Raw genomic sequence first — 13,725 nt, forward strand, 5'->3', positions numbered from 1 at the left:
GAGAAAGAGATGTGACCAGCAGCAGAAAGCAAAGCCAAAAGTAAATAATGTATCTTTTCTCTTAATTTGAGGACAAAACAAAAAAGAAAAAGGAAACATGAAAAACAAAGGGAAATTCTACAGGGAAAAAATCATTATGAAAACTCAGAAGATGAGCAGAGTTCTGAAAAACATGTGTTATAAAAACCAGAATCTGGAAAAATGATATGGAATTCTCTTTTAAATAGAAGACAACCTGTCCTCCATGACACAAAAAGTGAACATCACTAAGAAGGTAACTTGTCGAGGTAAAATGTCAGCAGGCCAAGATTAAAAGTGATATAGGTCAGACAGAGAAGTTTTCAGGAAAATTAGAAAAGCAATAACAGAATATGAACCTACACCGGAGGCATTAAGGAGCATAACTGACACTGCAGAAAATCAAATCAGTAACATGGAAGACAAACTTTAGTAGTTTTCCTAGAATTCAGACAAAGATAAAAAAGATGGGAGAAAATATGAAAACCTGTAATAGAGATCAAACTTAAGAAAATAGAACGATCGGAATAAGCACAATATTCAAAGACATCGTTAAGGAAACTTTCCTTCAGAGAAGAAAAGAAATCATAGTACGCAGACCAAACAGCTTACCTTGTTCCAAGGAAATCAACCCACATGAACCCATCCCCCAAATGTATAAACCCAAGGATAAAGTTTAAAATATTACACATATATAGACAGAAAAAAGGAGCCCTGGTGGTGCAAGGGTTAAGTGCTCAGCTGCTAACTGAAAAGTTGATCGTTTGTAACCCACCTGGCAGCTCTCCAGGAGAGATACCTGGCTATTTGCTCCCATAAAGACTGGAAAAACAAAAAACCAAACCCGTTGCCATCCAGTTGATTCTGACTCACAGCCACCCTATAGGACAGAGTAGAACTGCCCCATAGGGTTTCCAAGGAGCAGCTGCTGGATTCAAACTGCCAATCCTTTGGTTAGCAGCCATAGCTCTTAACCACTGTACCACCAGGGCCCCCAGAAAACCCTGTGGGGGGTTCTACTCTGTCACATGGGGTTGTATAAGTCGGAGTTGACTCAACAGCACCTAACAACAACAAAGGAAGAAGCCAAGCTAGCCTCATACTTTGTAAAAATGCTAAAAGACAATGAAGCAACAACACATTTTAGGAGAACCAAGTTGTAAACCAAGAATATTATACCCAGGCAATGGAGTAATGGAACTGAGAGATAGTCTTAAAGAGGCAAAGGGTCTGGTAACGTATCACCTATTGCCTTTCTTTCAAAATTAGAATTAAAATGAGGAACTCAACTCAGAGGAAGTCATACTACAAAAGGACTGTCTTGTGGGATGTTACCTCAGAGAACCACAGCCAGATGAACTAATGAACTTAAGAGAATTGTTGGAGCCTGAGAGAGGCAGCCTTTCTTCCACTCTGGATAAAGCTTAAAATACAAACAATTTTATAATGAATTGTTACCCTTGATTATTCACATTATAAAATCATTCTGGAAAAGAAACTCAGAAATTCAAATAAATATAAGTACTATTATGCAAAAAAAAAAAAAAAAAAACCCACCAACGCCCAAGAAAAAAAGACTGGGGAAAAATAGTGTTGTGGTTGTCTTTGACGAATTAAATTTTTTACCTTTTTTTTTTTTCTTATTTATCACAATTTCCTTGAAGAGCTCATATTTAATATACTTAAAAAAATAAACTATTTAAAAGAGAAAATAGCACATTCAGAATTCATCCCACTTCATCTAGGAAGATCAATATCTTTGGCTTTGCTCTTCTGGTGTTAAAGCTTTCCAAGTATCTATTTTAAAGAAGTAGGACACTGCTCCTGGCTGGCTGTGTTCTCTGCAGACTGAATGGTGTGCAAAGAGGGGTGACTAGATGATCTCCAGGGCCGTTATTCAAAAATGCAGCGACAACTCCGATTTGGGAAGCTTGGTCAAAGCAGAGCCAATCCCTCTGGTCACGTTTGCCCTGGAAGGCACATCTTGTTGACTGTGATGTATTTCAGAAGTTTGCTTCCTCTAATTTGTTGTCGCTGTTATTGTTACATAAATTTTAACCCATTTATTATAGACTAGAGATGTTTTGGAGTCCCTGGGTGGTGCAGATAGTTAGCACACTCCACTGCTAACCCAAAGGTTAGAGGTTCAAGTCTATTCGGAGGTGCCTCGGAAGAAAGGCCTGGCAATCTACCGCTAAAAAATCAGCCATTGAAAACTCTATAGTGCACCATTTTACTCTGAGACACATGGGGTCACCATGTGTTGGAGTCAACTCCATGGCAACTGGTTAGAGATATTTCAAGCGGTGGAGCGTCTACTGGTCTTTCAGTTCCTTCAGTCTTCTGATGGCCGATCTTACTGTGACTGCAGGGATGGTGGGGGAGTTTCAGGCACCACTAGCTACTGTTTTCAGGCAGTAACCACAGTGCCAGCTTGTCTCTTCATTTTGGTTTCACAACAGAAGGAGCAAGTGCACTTGGTAGTGCTGGCTGATTTCAATTTTCTTCACCATTTTCCTGAGGGAGGCACCATAACGGGTTCCATATTTATCCACTATTCCGACCTTCTTGGTAATATCTAGCCATGTTGCTGCAAACTAGTACCAAGCCCAGAGATTCCTCTGATTTTTTTAAATAACTTTTTTTTTTTTTTCTAATTACAAAAGGAGTCCATCCTTAGGACAGAATATTTGGAAAACTCCACAAAAAAAAAAAAAAAGAAAAAAAAAAAAAAAGGAAAAAATAGAAAATCTCTCATAATCTCATGGTTCAGAGTCAGGATTTTTTATTTCTGAGATTACTTGGAGGCAAGACAGTAAAAGATAGGATACCACCTCCCAATGGGCTGCCACAGTTTCCATGGCTTCTCTTTGGAAAGAAGACAGAGGGACTTAAGCAAGCTGCCGCTCAGGAATTTGAGGGCTTCTCACCTGAGCCGTCCTCCACGCCACCCTCAAGTAAAACCAGTAAGATAACACCCATGGAAGCACTTTATAAACTCTGAAGGATTATACAAATGTTATGCTAATTATTCTCAGGAGAAAGGAGGTTGGTCTCTTGGTATTTTCATGATTGCACAAAGGGGAATCGGTTTCCCAGGAACGTTTTCTAAATGTCCTGCCGTTGGAGGTGTTACTGCCGTCCAGGCTTTCCCCTACGGTCGCAGCCTCCTATCTGGCATTTCCTCTCCCACAAGGATTCAGCAGAGCTGTGGTGGGTCCTGGCACACCGGTCGCCTGCAGAGTCGCTGCTCTGCCCACAGCTCGGCGCACTTACATATGGCGCCCATATACGTTCTGACCCCAACTAAGATCATAACTTCAAGTGCTTCATTTTAAAGCACACCACAGTCGGCAAGACTTGCCTCCCAGAAGAATACCGCAGAAGCACGGCATTATTGCAAGCACATGCATTGATGTACACGTTTCCTCATTGCTGTGTGTATCGTGGCCCTGTCAAAATGTGAATGAGGTTAAAGTCTCTTGAGAAAGGGCTGAAGAGGAAAAGTTGTGAGGTGTCAGGGTGTGAGGTGTGAGGTGTGAGGAGCATACAGAGGTTTTGACAGCTCCCTCTCCTGGCTTCATGCCCCCTCACATAAGGCTCTTCGCCTGGGATTGCCTATTCTGGAAACACTCTATTATCGTTTTACTAGAACTCTGCAGTGAGAGTATCGTTCTGTATTTCAGATTTCCCCAGAGTGCTAAAAAAGAAGGAAATACACTAACCCAGCAATAATCCACAGAACTAATGAACTGGGAAATTCACAAAAAGACAACGCACCTGGCTTGGGTGTTACACCTGAATGTATGTAATCACCCAGATCACAACAGTCTTTAAAAATAATGAATAGGAGCAATCAGCAAGAGAAGAAAACTCTTGTAGAAGAGTGTGGCTTCTGGTAAAGAATGGCTTTATTAAGAGCCAGAAACATGCAAGTTCCTCTATGGGGATATGAAAATAGAGAAATTTCAGTTCCCTCCCATATCCTTTGTATTATTGGTTATTTCTACATATCTTTGATTGGTGAGACTACCTTTAAAAGGCCAAATTGTAATGAATTTGGATATCAGATATGCTTAAATCGGAACCCATCTTGGGCATTGTCAAGTCTAGCAACTTTATATTAGGGTTGAGGAAACTGAGGCCCAGAAAGGGTGTGTTACTGGTTATTAAGGACTGAATTGTGTCCCCCAAAAATGTGTGTCAACTTGGCTAGGCCATGATTCCCACACACTGTGTGGTGTCCAGTACTGATCTGGAATTATCCAGATCTGATGGAATTTTGTGATCTGATGGAATTATCCTATATGTTGCAAATTCTAACCTCTATGATGTTAATGAGGCATGATTAGAGGTAGTTATGTTAATGAGGAAAGACTCAGTCTACAGGATTATGTTGTATCTTGACTCAATCTCTTTTGAGATATAAAAGAGACAATCGAGCAGAGGGGAGAGGGACCTTATACTACCAAAAAAGAAGAGCCAGGAGTGGAGCGTGTCCTTTGGACCTAGGGTCCCTACGCTGAGAAACTCCTAGACCAGGAGAAGATAGATGACAAGGACCTTACCCCAGAGCTGACGGAGACAGAAAGCCTTCCCCTGGAGCTGGCATGCTAAATTTACACTTCTAGCCTCCTAAACTACAAGAGAATACATTTTTCTTTGTTTCAGCCATCTACTCATGGTATTTCTGTTACAGCAGCACTGGGTAACTCAGACACTGGTCTTGCCCAAAGTCTCATAGATGAGTCAAAACAGGAACCCAGAAATCTTCCACTTTAATAATTTTTGTCCTATCTCTTTATCACCTGTATGTTGTTTACTCACGAGTTTTCTTTAAGTCAGTCCATGTTTTCCTTCCAGAAGTTCACTTCTATAAATGGAAAACCAATTTTATTTATCACAAAATAAAAGGTAATAATAAGCATGAACAGAATTAAAGTGAAACAATGTTAAATTCTAAGTAAGAAGGCTTTGAGACCACTTCTATTTAAATAGTGATATTGTTATTGTTGCCATTAGGTACTGTCTAGCAACCTTATGCATAACAGAAACGTTGTCTGGCCCTGTGCCATCCTCACAATAGTAGGCATGTTTAAGCTCGTTGTTGCAGCCACTGTGTCAATCCATCTCATTGAGGGTCTTCCTCTTTTTTGCTGACCCTCTACCAAGCATGATGCCTTCTCCAGGGATTGCTCCCCCCGATAACATGTCTAAAGTAAGTGAGACGAAGTCTTGTCATTTTCACTTCTAAGGAGCTTTCTGGCTGCACTTCCTCCAAGACAAATTTGCTCATTCTTCTGGCAGTCCATGGTATATTCAACATTCTTCAGCAACGCTAAAAGTCAAACGCAACAAGTGAAAAGTCCTTGTCACCCTAAGAAGCACTGAGAGAGGATTGAAAAGGGAATGGCTTTCTCAACATGTGACTCAATGCCATTTAAGGTTGTATTTGTGTATCAACTGTCGTCTTGTCACACTCTGGAAAGCCTTGTGCTACTCCCTGACACCAGCCAAGAGCCTCGCCTCCTCCAGGAAGCCCGAGGGAATTGCAGAGGGAGTAGCCCTTGTCGGTGAATTGAGTATCACTTTGTTGGTGGCTACACCCACTTTCCCATCACCTTCTTTTGAAACGCGAGAACCATTCTTGAATTTTAGGTGAGAATTGTTGAGAATGTACTCAGGGGGTTAGGAACACACTGAGTAATAGCCTTACAAAGTAAAAACCAAATTCATCATTATAATCACTGATTTTCAGATTTTCATGAAGGAAACAAACATTTAAGAAGAAACACCTACTATGTACCAGGCAGGACATATGCTTTATATCATCTAATCTCACAGCAACCTTAGAAAGCAGGCATTTATTGGTTCCATTTCACACATGAGGAAACTGAGGCCCAGAGAGGTTAAGTAACTAAGTAACTTACCTCAAGTCACACAAATAGTAAGTGGATTTAAATCCAGATCTTTTATGCCAACCCTGGCTGCTCATTAGAATCACCTGGGAGCTTTTCATGATGACCAGTGTCAGAGCCTCAATTACAGTGATTCTAATTTAATTAGATGGATGTGGGGATGTGTCATGGTACTTTTTTTATTGTTCTAAAGATATATAACAACATTTGTCAATTCAAGAATTTTCCATGTGTACAGTTTAGTAACACTAATTACATAAACTATGTTGTGCAACCCTGGCTAATATCCGTTGCCAAATTTTCCATCACCATAAACAGAAACTCAGTGCTTCTTAAACAGCTCTTCCTTCTTTCCCCCGCCCTCTTGTCCCTAGTAACCACTAATAAACTTTGGTCTCTCTACATTTGTCTATTCTAGATATTTCATATAAGTTAGATCAAACAATATTTGTTCTTTTGTGATTGAATTACTTCACCTAGCATGTTTTCAAGGTTCATCCATGTAGCATGAATCAAGACTTCATTTCTCTTTATAACTAAGTAGTATTCTCTTGTATGTATGTACCACACTTTGTTTATCCGTTTGTCTGTTGATAGACAATCTGATTGTTTCCACCTTTTGTCTGTAGCGGATAGTGATGTAATGAACACGGGTTTGCATGTATCTGTTCATATTGCTGCTTTCAAGTCGCGGGTGTATACCTAGGAGTGGGTATGTATACCTAGGAGCTGGGTCATATGGTAGTTCTATGTTTAACTTTTTGAGGAACTGCCAAACTGTTTTCCACAGGGGCTGTACCATTTTGCATTCCCTCAAGCAATGGATGAGGATTACAATTCCTCCACAATGTCACTAACATTTATTGTTTTCCATTTCTACTGTGCAGATGGCATTGAGAAACCCTTAACTTTGGGTAGTCCATAACCTTTGTTTGCTATTATTCGCTTGTCACTTTTACAGATCTTTCTTCAAATCTGGTCTCCTACATTTCCTAGTGAAATTTCAACAAGCAGGACGGACTAAATCTGTGACAAAGCAGGTCACTGCCCAGTGACTGGGGCCTCCAGGTTGGAGAGCAGGGAGTTTTGGATCCCAGCTCTGCTTGTGCTCTGACTGAGCAGGGACCTTAGACAAAGCCCTCACCCGTGGTTTCCCCATCTGCAGCATGAAGGGACTGCTAAGCTCCCCTTCAGCTCTCAATCCCTATGATCAGGCTCCAAAGGCTGAAAGCCCTGTGAATGCACATCCCCTCCACATTTCCAACTTATTGGCTTCCTTCTTCCCTTCAGCTCCTTTTCTATTTAATGAGCTTTGGCCTGAGTGTGCCCTGCCTTCCACGCCTACCTCCCCTGTCCTCTTGGCCTCCTCCTAGGTCCCCAGCTTGTTTTTCACCATGGGAATACTTTTTTTTCATTACTATTTTGCTTCTACTTTTTTATTCAACTCCAGTTCACTGCAGGCTATCAAAACTCCTTTAATATACCCAAGTCACCAAATGTGCCTTCCAGGGACCTTAATTGAGCAAAATCATTTTCTTAAACTGCTAAAGTAGGGACCACGGCCCAGCCAGTAGAAGTGGGAAGAAAACAAAGCATAGGACAGAAGCAAGTTCATTATAGGACAAATACTATTATCATGTTCACCCCAAAATACATCCGGGCAAATGCACACACGCGCACACATATACGCTTGCGCTTCCAAATACTAAAATACTTTCAATTTCTCTGCTCTGGATTTATTTTCTCCTATAAACTTATCTGTATTAATTTTTATTGTGGTGAAATATATATAACAAAACATTTGCCCTTTCAACCATTTTTACATGCACAATTCCATGACATTAATAACGTTCACCATGGTGTGCAACCATCACCACTATAAGTTTCCATTTTTTTTCATCACCCTTAACAGGAACTTGGCACCCCTTAAGCAATAATAGCTCCTCATTCTCTCCTCCTACCCATCCCTGGTAACTACTACACTCTTACAAAAATTTTGACATAGTAGAATAATTTTCAGAATATGGGTCACTTCACTTCACGGAATTCTTTCACTTATTTGAATTGTGAGTTTGTTTGTGTCTTCAATGTACAGGCCTCAGGGTATATTACCGTGAAGCAGTCTACAGAAACCCAAAGCACAGGTTACTACTTGCCCTCGTCTTCTTGTATATCTAAAATTTAAGTTTGTGGAGTACTGTATTAGTTAGCAAGGAGCCCTGGAGCTGAAGGAGTTAAAGCTCTCGGCTGCTAACCAAAAAGGTAGGCAGTTTGAACCGCACCAGCCGCTCCATGGGAGAAAGATGTGGCAGTCTGCTTCCAGAAAGATTTACAGCCTTGGAAACCCTATGGGGCAGTTCTACTTGTCAGATAGGGAATCGACCTGACAGCAGTGGGATTTTGGTTGGGTCTTAGTTAGCCAGTGCTGCCGTACAAGAAACACCACAAGCGGGTGGCTTTTAAGAACAGAAATTTATTTTCTCACAGTTTAGGAGACTGGAAGTCTGACTTCAGGGCACTGGCTCTAAGTGAAGGCTCTCTCTCTGTTGGCTCTGGCGGAAGGTGCTTGTCTCTTTAAACTTCTGTAGCCCCAGCGTTCCTGAGTTCCTTGGCAGTCTTCACATGGCATCTATCTTCCATCATTTATGCTTCTTTTCTTGTTTCTGTGTCTATGCTGCTCCTCATAACTCAGAAGTGATTAGCTTTAGGACACCTCCTATCCTGATTGGCCTCATCCACATAACAAATAAAATCCTATTCCCACAAAGGATTAACTATATCCACAGGTACAGGGGTTAGGATTCCAACATACGTTTTGAGGAGACACAATTCAATCCATAGTAAGTACCCAAGGCAAAGGGTGGGTAGAAACTGTGGGCTGCATTCTTCCATGGGCTTCCATCACTCCGAGGACACCTGGCCTCAGCCCAGGCTCATAGCCTTTTGTACTAGTCCCAAATATCTCTTCATTGCAACAGGCCTTGGAAAACATATGACAGTAAATCTGAGGCTGATTACTCCAGGATGACGCTCAGAATTTTTCAGGGCATAACAGGTTTATGAAGTATTTGAACAGCGCCATGTCCCAGAGGTGGAAAGACCGATTTCCAGGCGATGCCAGGGTCTAGTATGGGGAGCACTTGACAGTGTTTGTAAAGTAAACAATTCTGTTGATTGGGACAGTAGTTTGCAAATGCCTATTTAGTTTTCATAGGTTGCAGCAGTTTTACATTTATCCTTGTTGTTGTTTTTTTTTAAGTGGAACTAATAATCAAGCTTTTTAGGGCAAGTTTATTGTTTTGGATACAACTGTTCCCCATCCAACTCTATGGAACTACCTTCCCACTGTTAGGTGGCAAAAGGAGTTTTCAGCTTTTTTAATTACTCTTCCTTTGTCATAAAACCATTGGTGTGTTTTTGATTTCCAGAGAGAAAAGAGAGTGTGTTTATGGTTTTGCCATTATTTTTAGACTGTGCTATTCAATTCTTCTTCTAACAGTGTATATTGTTATAACGATCTCAAGTTCTAATTTATTTATTGTTAAAATGCTAATTATGCACTTGCCTTGTTTTGATTGAAACTAAATAAGTTAACTCAGAATATTTCTCAGTATTCTACCGAGCTCCAAACGTAAACTTAAGTCTTGATAGACAGTCGGAACCCCACTGGGATTTCAGATCCAGGGGGTCATTTTGGGGTGAGGTCTTGGGCCATTTTAGCAGTCAGGCTGTATCTACAGTACTCCAGTGGCTGGTTTTAATAATAAGATGGAACCCCAATCCAATGTGGACCATGGGGAGTGAATGAGCCCCTCCATTATCTCCATCTTCATATGGACACCAGCAAACGTGCCATTAGTGGAAACACTTGAAGCCTGCAGCCATTGCCATGAGTATGGTGAGAGTGGCCACTGGACACCCTCCAGGACTCGTGCCACCAGCTGTCCATGACAAAAAGCACACCATTAAATCACAATGTCAGAGCTGAATGGAACTTGGAGACCACTCAGCTCTGATCCTCATTTTATACTTGAGCCAACTGAGGCCCAGGAATGGGAAATTACTTAGTCATATACACTTAACAAGTTAATGGCAGAGCAGGATTACAGCCCTGGCCTCCTGACTCTTAGAAGAGTGCTCTTTCCAAAAATGAGCCTCAAAACTTCATCTGAATGTAGTGGCAGAGGAGCCCCAATTCTGCACCTACAGAATCTGTTATAATAAAAGAGGCTCCCACTTATTGTGCCTTCACCATGCACCCAGATCTTATCTCGTTTAATTCTTACATCAGCCTTTGAGATAGGTATTATTACAGATAACTAAACTGTGAAACAGAGAGTTAAGTAACTTGCCCAAGGTCATAGAGCAGATAAGCAGCAGAGCCAGAATTCAGTCTCAAGTCTTCTGTCTCCATAGCCCATGTCTGACCCACTCCCTTAGCCTGTCTCTTATACTGCTTCTCCCAGCACTTCAATTCTTGACCCCAGCACATACCATAGACTTGGACAGATACTGCCCATGACCTTGTTTCCTGACCACAGAACTCTGACCTTGTGTTCAGGTAGCAAGCAGGCATCTCTAGATCTCAGGGAGGGCGGCTCCCTCCCCAGCTCCAGGAAGTAAAGAGTGACAGATCTAACAAGTCATAGTCATCCCATTCCCCTGCCCCAATAACTGGTGTAGGATGATTATGTATGATACAGTTCTGGCCAATGAGATGTAAAAAGGAGACTTCTCAAGGCTCTCTTTACTGTCTGAAAAGACAAAGCTTCAGAGGATAAGATCTTTAGATTCTGGCCTTCAGTTTCTGCTTAGGATGTTAGTATGAGCATGTGATGCCTGGAGCTGAGGCAGCCATATGGGAAACATGAAGTAACAACCATGAGGACCAAAAAAAAAAAAAAATGAGGATAATGAGGATGAAGGAGCAAGACTGTTAGAAAAAGCCTAGCTCCTAGATATTTGAAGACAATGCTAATTCATTGTTCCAACCTTCAGATTTTATTTTGTTTTTAAAAGTTAAATGTCTATTGCCTAGACCACCATTAATCAGGTTTTCTATTCCTGGAAGTCAGAAGAATTCCTAGCTTTTATGAGCTGTTAGTTCAGAGATGTGTGGTCTGAGGGTAGCTGCCCAACACCAGGCCTCGTCCCCCCATCTTTGCAATATGTGTACTAGCTGGAGTCATACTAAGGTTTTATACTCAGGGACATTTAACATAGATCTTGAAGTGTTTGCCACACATTAATCTGCTATCATTTGGAGAATGGACTTTTGACTAAGCCACAGGGAAAATAAATCCTGGTTCTTTGATGATAAAATTTAGTTATAGGGACACATATCCACATATGTGTAGTCATATAAAAAGTCACATATTCACCATGGATTGGTAAATCACCAGCTTATTCAGTATTTAACAATAAGTGGATTGGGATTCAAACAGAATCCAAGTCTCTTGGCCCTTCACATTCAGCCTGCATATCATCATTAATATATACTGGTAGATCTAACTTTTTACCTTTCATTTGGGATATTGTAGATAAAGAAAAAGAGCCCTGGTGGCACTGTGGTTAAGTGCTCCGGCTGCTAACCAAAAGGTTGGCGGTTTAAACCCACCAGCTGCTCCACGGGAGAATGATGAAGCCGTCTGCTGCAGTCTGCTTCGGTAGATTACAGCCTTGGAAACCCTATGGGGCAGTTCAACTCTGTCCTATAGGGTCGCTATGAGTTAGAATCGACTCAAAGGCAATGGGTTAGATAAAGAAATATGGTCTTAACTGTTGTTGTTAGGCGCTGTCAAGTTGATTTCAACTCATAGCGACCCCGTGTGACAAAGTAGAACTGTCTCATAGGGTTTTCTAGGCTGTATTCTTTATGGGAGCAGATTGCCAGGTCTTTCTCCGGCAGAGCCGACAGATGGGTTTGAATCACCAACCTCTTCCTCGGCAGCCAAGTGCTTAACCATTGCGCCACCAGGACTCCTTACAGCCTCTAATAAAACATGGTATTCCAGTCTCGTTTATAAGGTCTGAGCTACAAAAGCACCACCAAAATGTAGAGCTGTGCTTAAATGAAATCTTATTTTAAACTTGCATTTTAAAAACCTTGGAATGAAAATCTAAGCTAAGGATCTCAACCTTGTTAAAGAGGGAGTTTATTAGGTGGCTTTTTAATACATTTTCGAAGTGAGAGCCGCATCAAGTTGTAGATGCACCCACAGTATTGGGACCTCTTACAACATCCATGAAGAACAATCTGTTGGCCAGAAGCACCTGATTTCTTGATCAAGCATTGTATTTGTCAGCATAGACGATTGTGGTAGCACTGACAGAAATTTTATCACATTTAACATTTGCTCACTTCACACCTCAGACTCTCTCTTGATCGCAGAATTTGTTTCATTGGCATTTGTCATATCTCGGCTATCTTCTTTCACCACTATGTAGATGGTGGCTTTTTTAGGCGACTTTTTCTGAGCTGAGGATTTTTTTTCTAGGATGCCAATCCAATCTGGTATTTCAAAATGCCAACACCATTGGCCCTGCTGGAAACCGATTAAACAATTTCTATGCCTAACAGCTCTTTTCAAGTTGCTGAGTTTTTGATTTTCATTTCTTAAGGCTAAATTTTCACACACACAAAAATTGCCCACTCTTTGCATGCAAATGAAGCAGTTTAGAAATGGAAATTCAAGCACAGTGAGCCCTGCATTAATTTACAAATCCATGGCATATTTAAAATATTTTTTCAAATTGCTTCACACGTTTTGAGTGTGTGACACATCGCCATTTAACTTAGTCAAAGTTATTTTGCTGATAAACTTTAGATAACTCTAAAGACAGCATCTTTGGGAGAGCCAAGGGAGAAGTCTGTTATCAATTTCTTCAGATTTTTTTTTTCATTCAAATAGAATGGGATCAAGTTGGGTGAACTAGAGCTTTCTCTAAAGGCAGGATTTCCTCACCCAGGTGGGCCTTTTAAAACTTGAGTGAATAGCAGGGGAGAGAGAAAGGAATGTCCTTGTGTGTGAAAGTCTACGAAAGTACAAGTGTATGTGTCCCCAACACTTCACATTTCAACCACGTGACTTCTGGTTCCTTTAAGAAGAGAACCCAAACATATCTTCACACCTCTGTAAGGATAAAAATAGGTAATCATCACCAGTCGTCAGCAAAGTATATCTTAGCTATCTGTTGGATAATTGCAAAGAAAGAATGCACATTTGGCTCCAAAGGGGCTCTTGAAGGAAGACTTCTTAGCCTTTCACTTTCTTATAGTACTGCGCAGATGGCAGCACATTTTAGAACTAAAGTTCCTGAGATTTTTGGATTTAAGCAAAATCATTCATTTACCTATGGCCTAAAAAACCCAGACCAAACCCAATGCCATCAGAATGATTCTGATTCATAGCAACACCATGTGTTTCAAAGCAGAACTGTGCTCCATAGGGTTTTCAATGACTATTGTCTTTCAAAAGTAGATCACCAGACATTTCTTCCAAGGCACCTACGGGTGGATTCCAACCACCAAACTTTCAGTTATGTAGCCAAGCACTTAACCATTTTTTCCACCCAGGGACTCCATATCTATAGCCTAAACCAAAAAAAAAGAAAAACCAAACCTGTTGCCATCAAATCGATTCCAACTCATAGTGACCCTATAGGACAGAGTAGAACCGCCCCCATAGGATTTCCAAGGAGCACCTGGTGGGTTCGAACTGCCAATCTTTTGGTTAGCAGTAGAGCTCTTAACCACTGCACCACCAAGGCTGCTATAAACAGGTTATCT

General features: G+C 41.1%; 1 pseudogene; it reads right to left on the reverse strand.

Moving 5' to 3' along the window:
- Positions 1 to 2,333: 2,333 nt before the first annotated feature.
- Positions 2,334 to 13,725, reverse strand: part of LOC111821085 (60S ribosomal protein L37a-like) — a 43,385-nt pseudogene continuing 31,993 nt past the window's right edge.

Source organism: Trichechus manatus, unplaced genomic scaffold, assembly GCF_000243295.1.
Source record: "Trichechus manatus latirostris isolate Lorelei unplaced genomic scaffold, TriManLat1.0 scaffold00063, whole genome shotgun sequence".
NCBI lineage: Eukaryota > Metazoa > Chordata > Mammalia > Sirenia > Trichechidae > Trichechus > Trichechus manatus.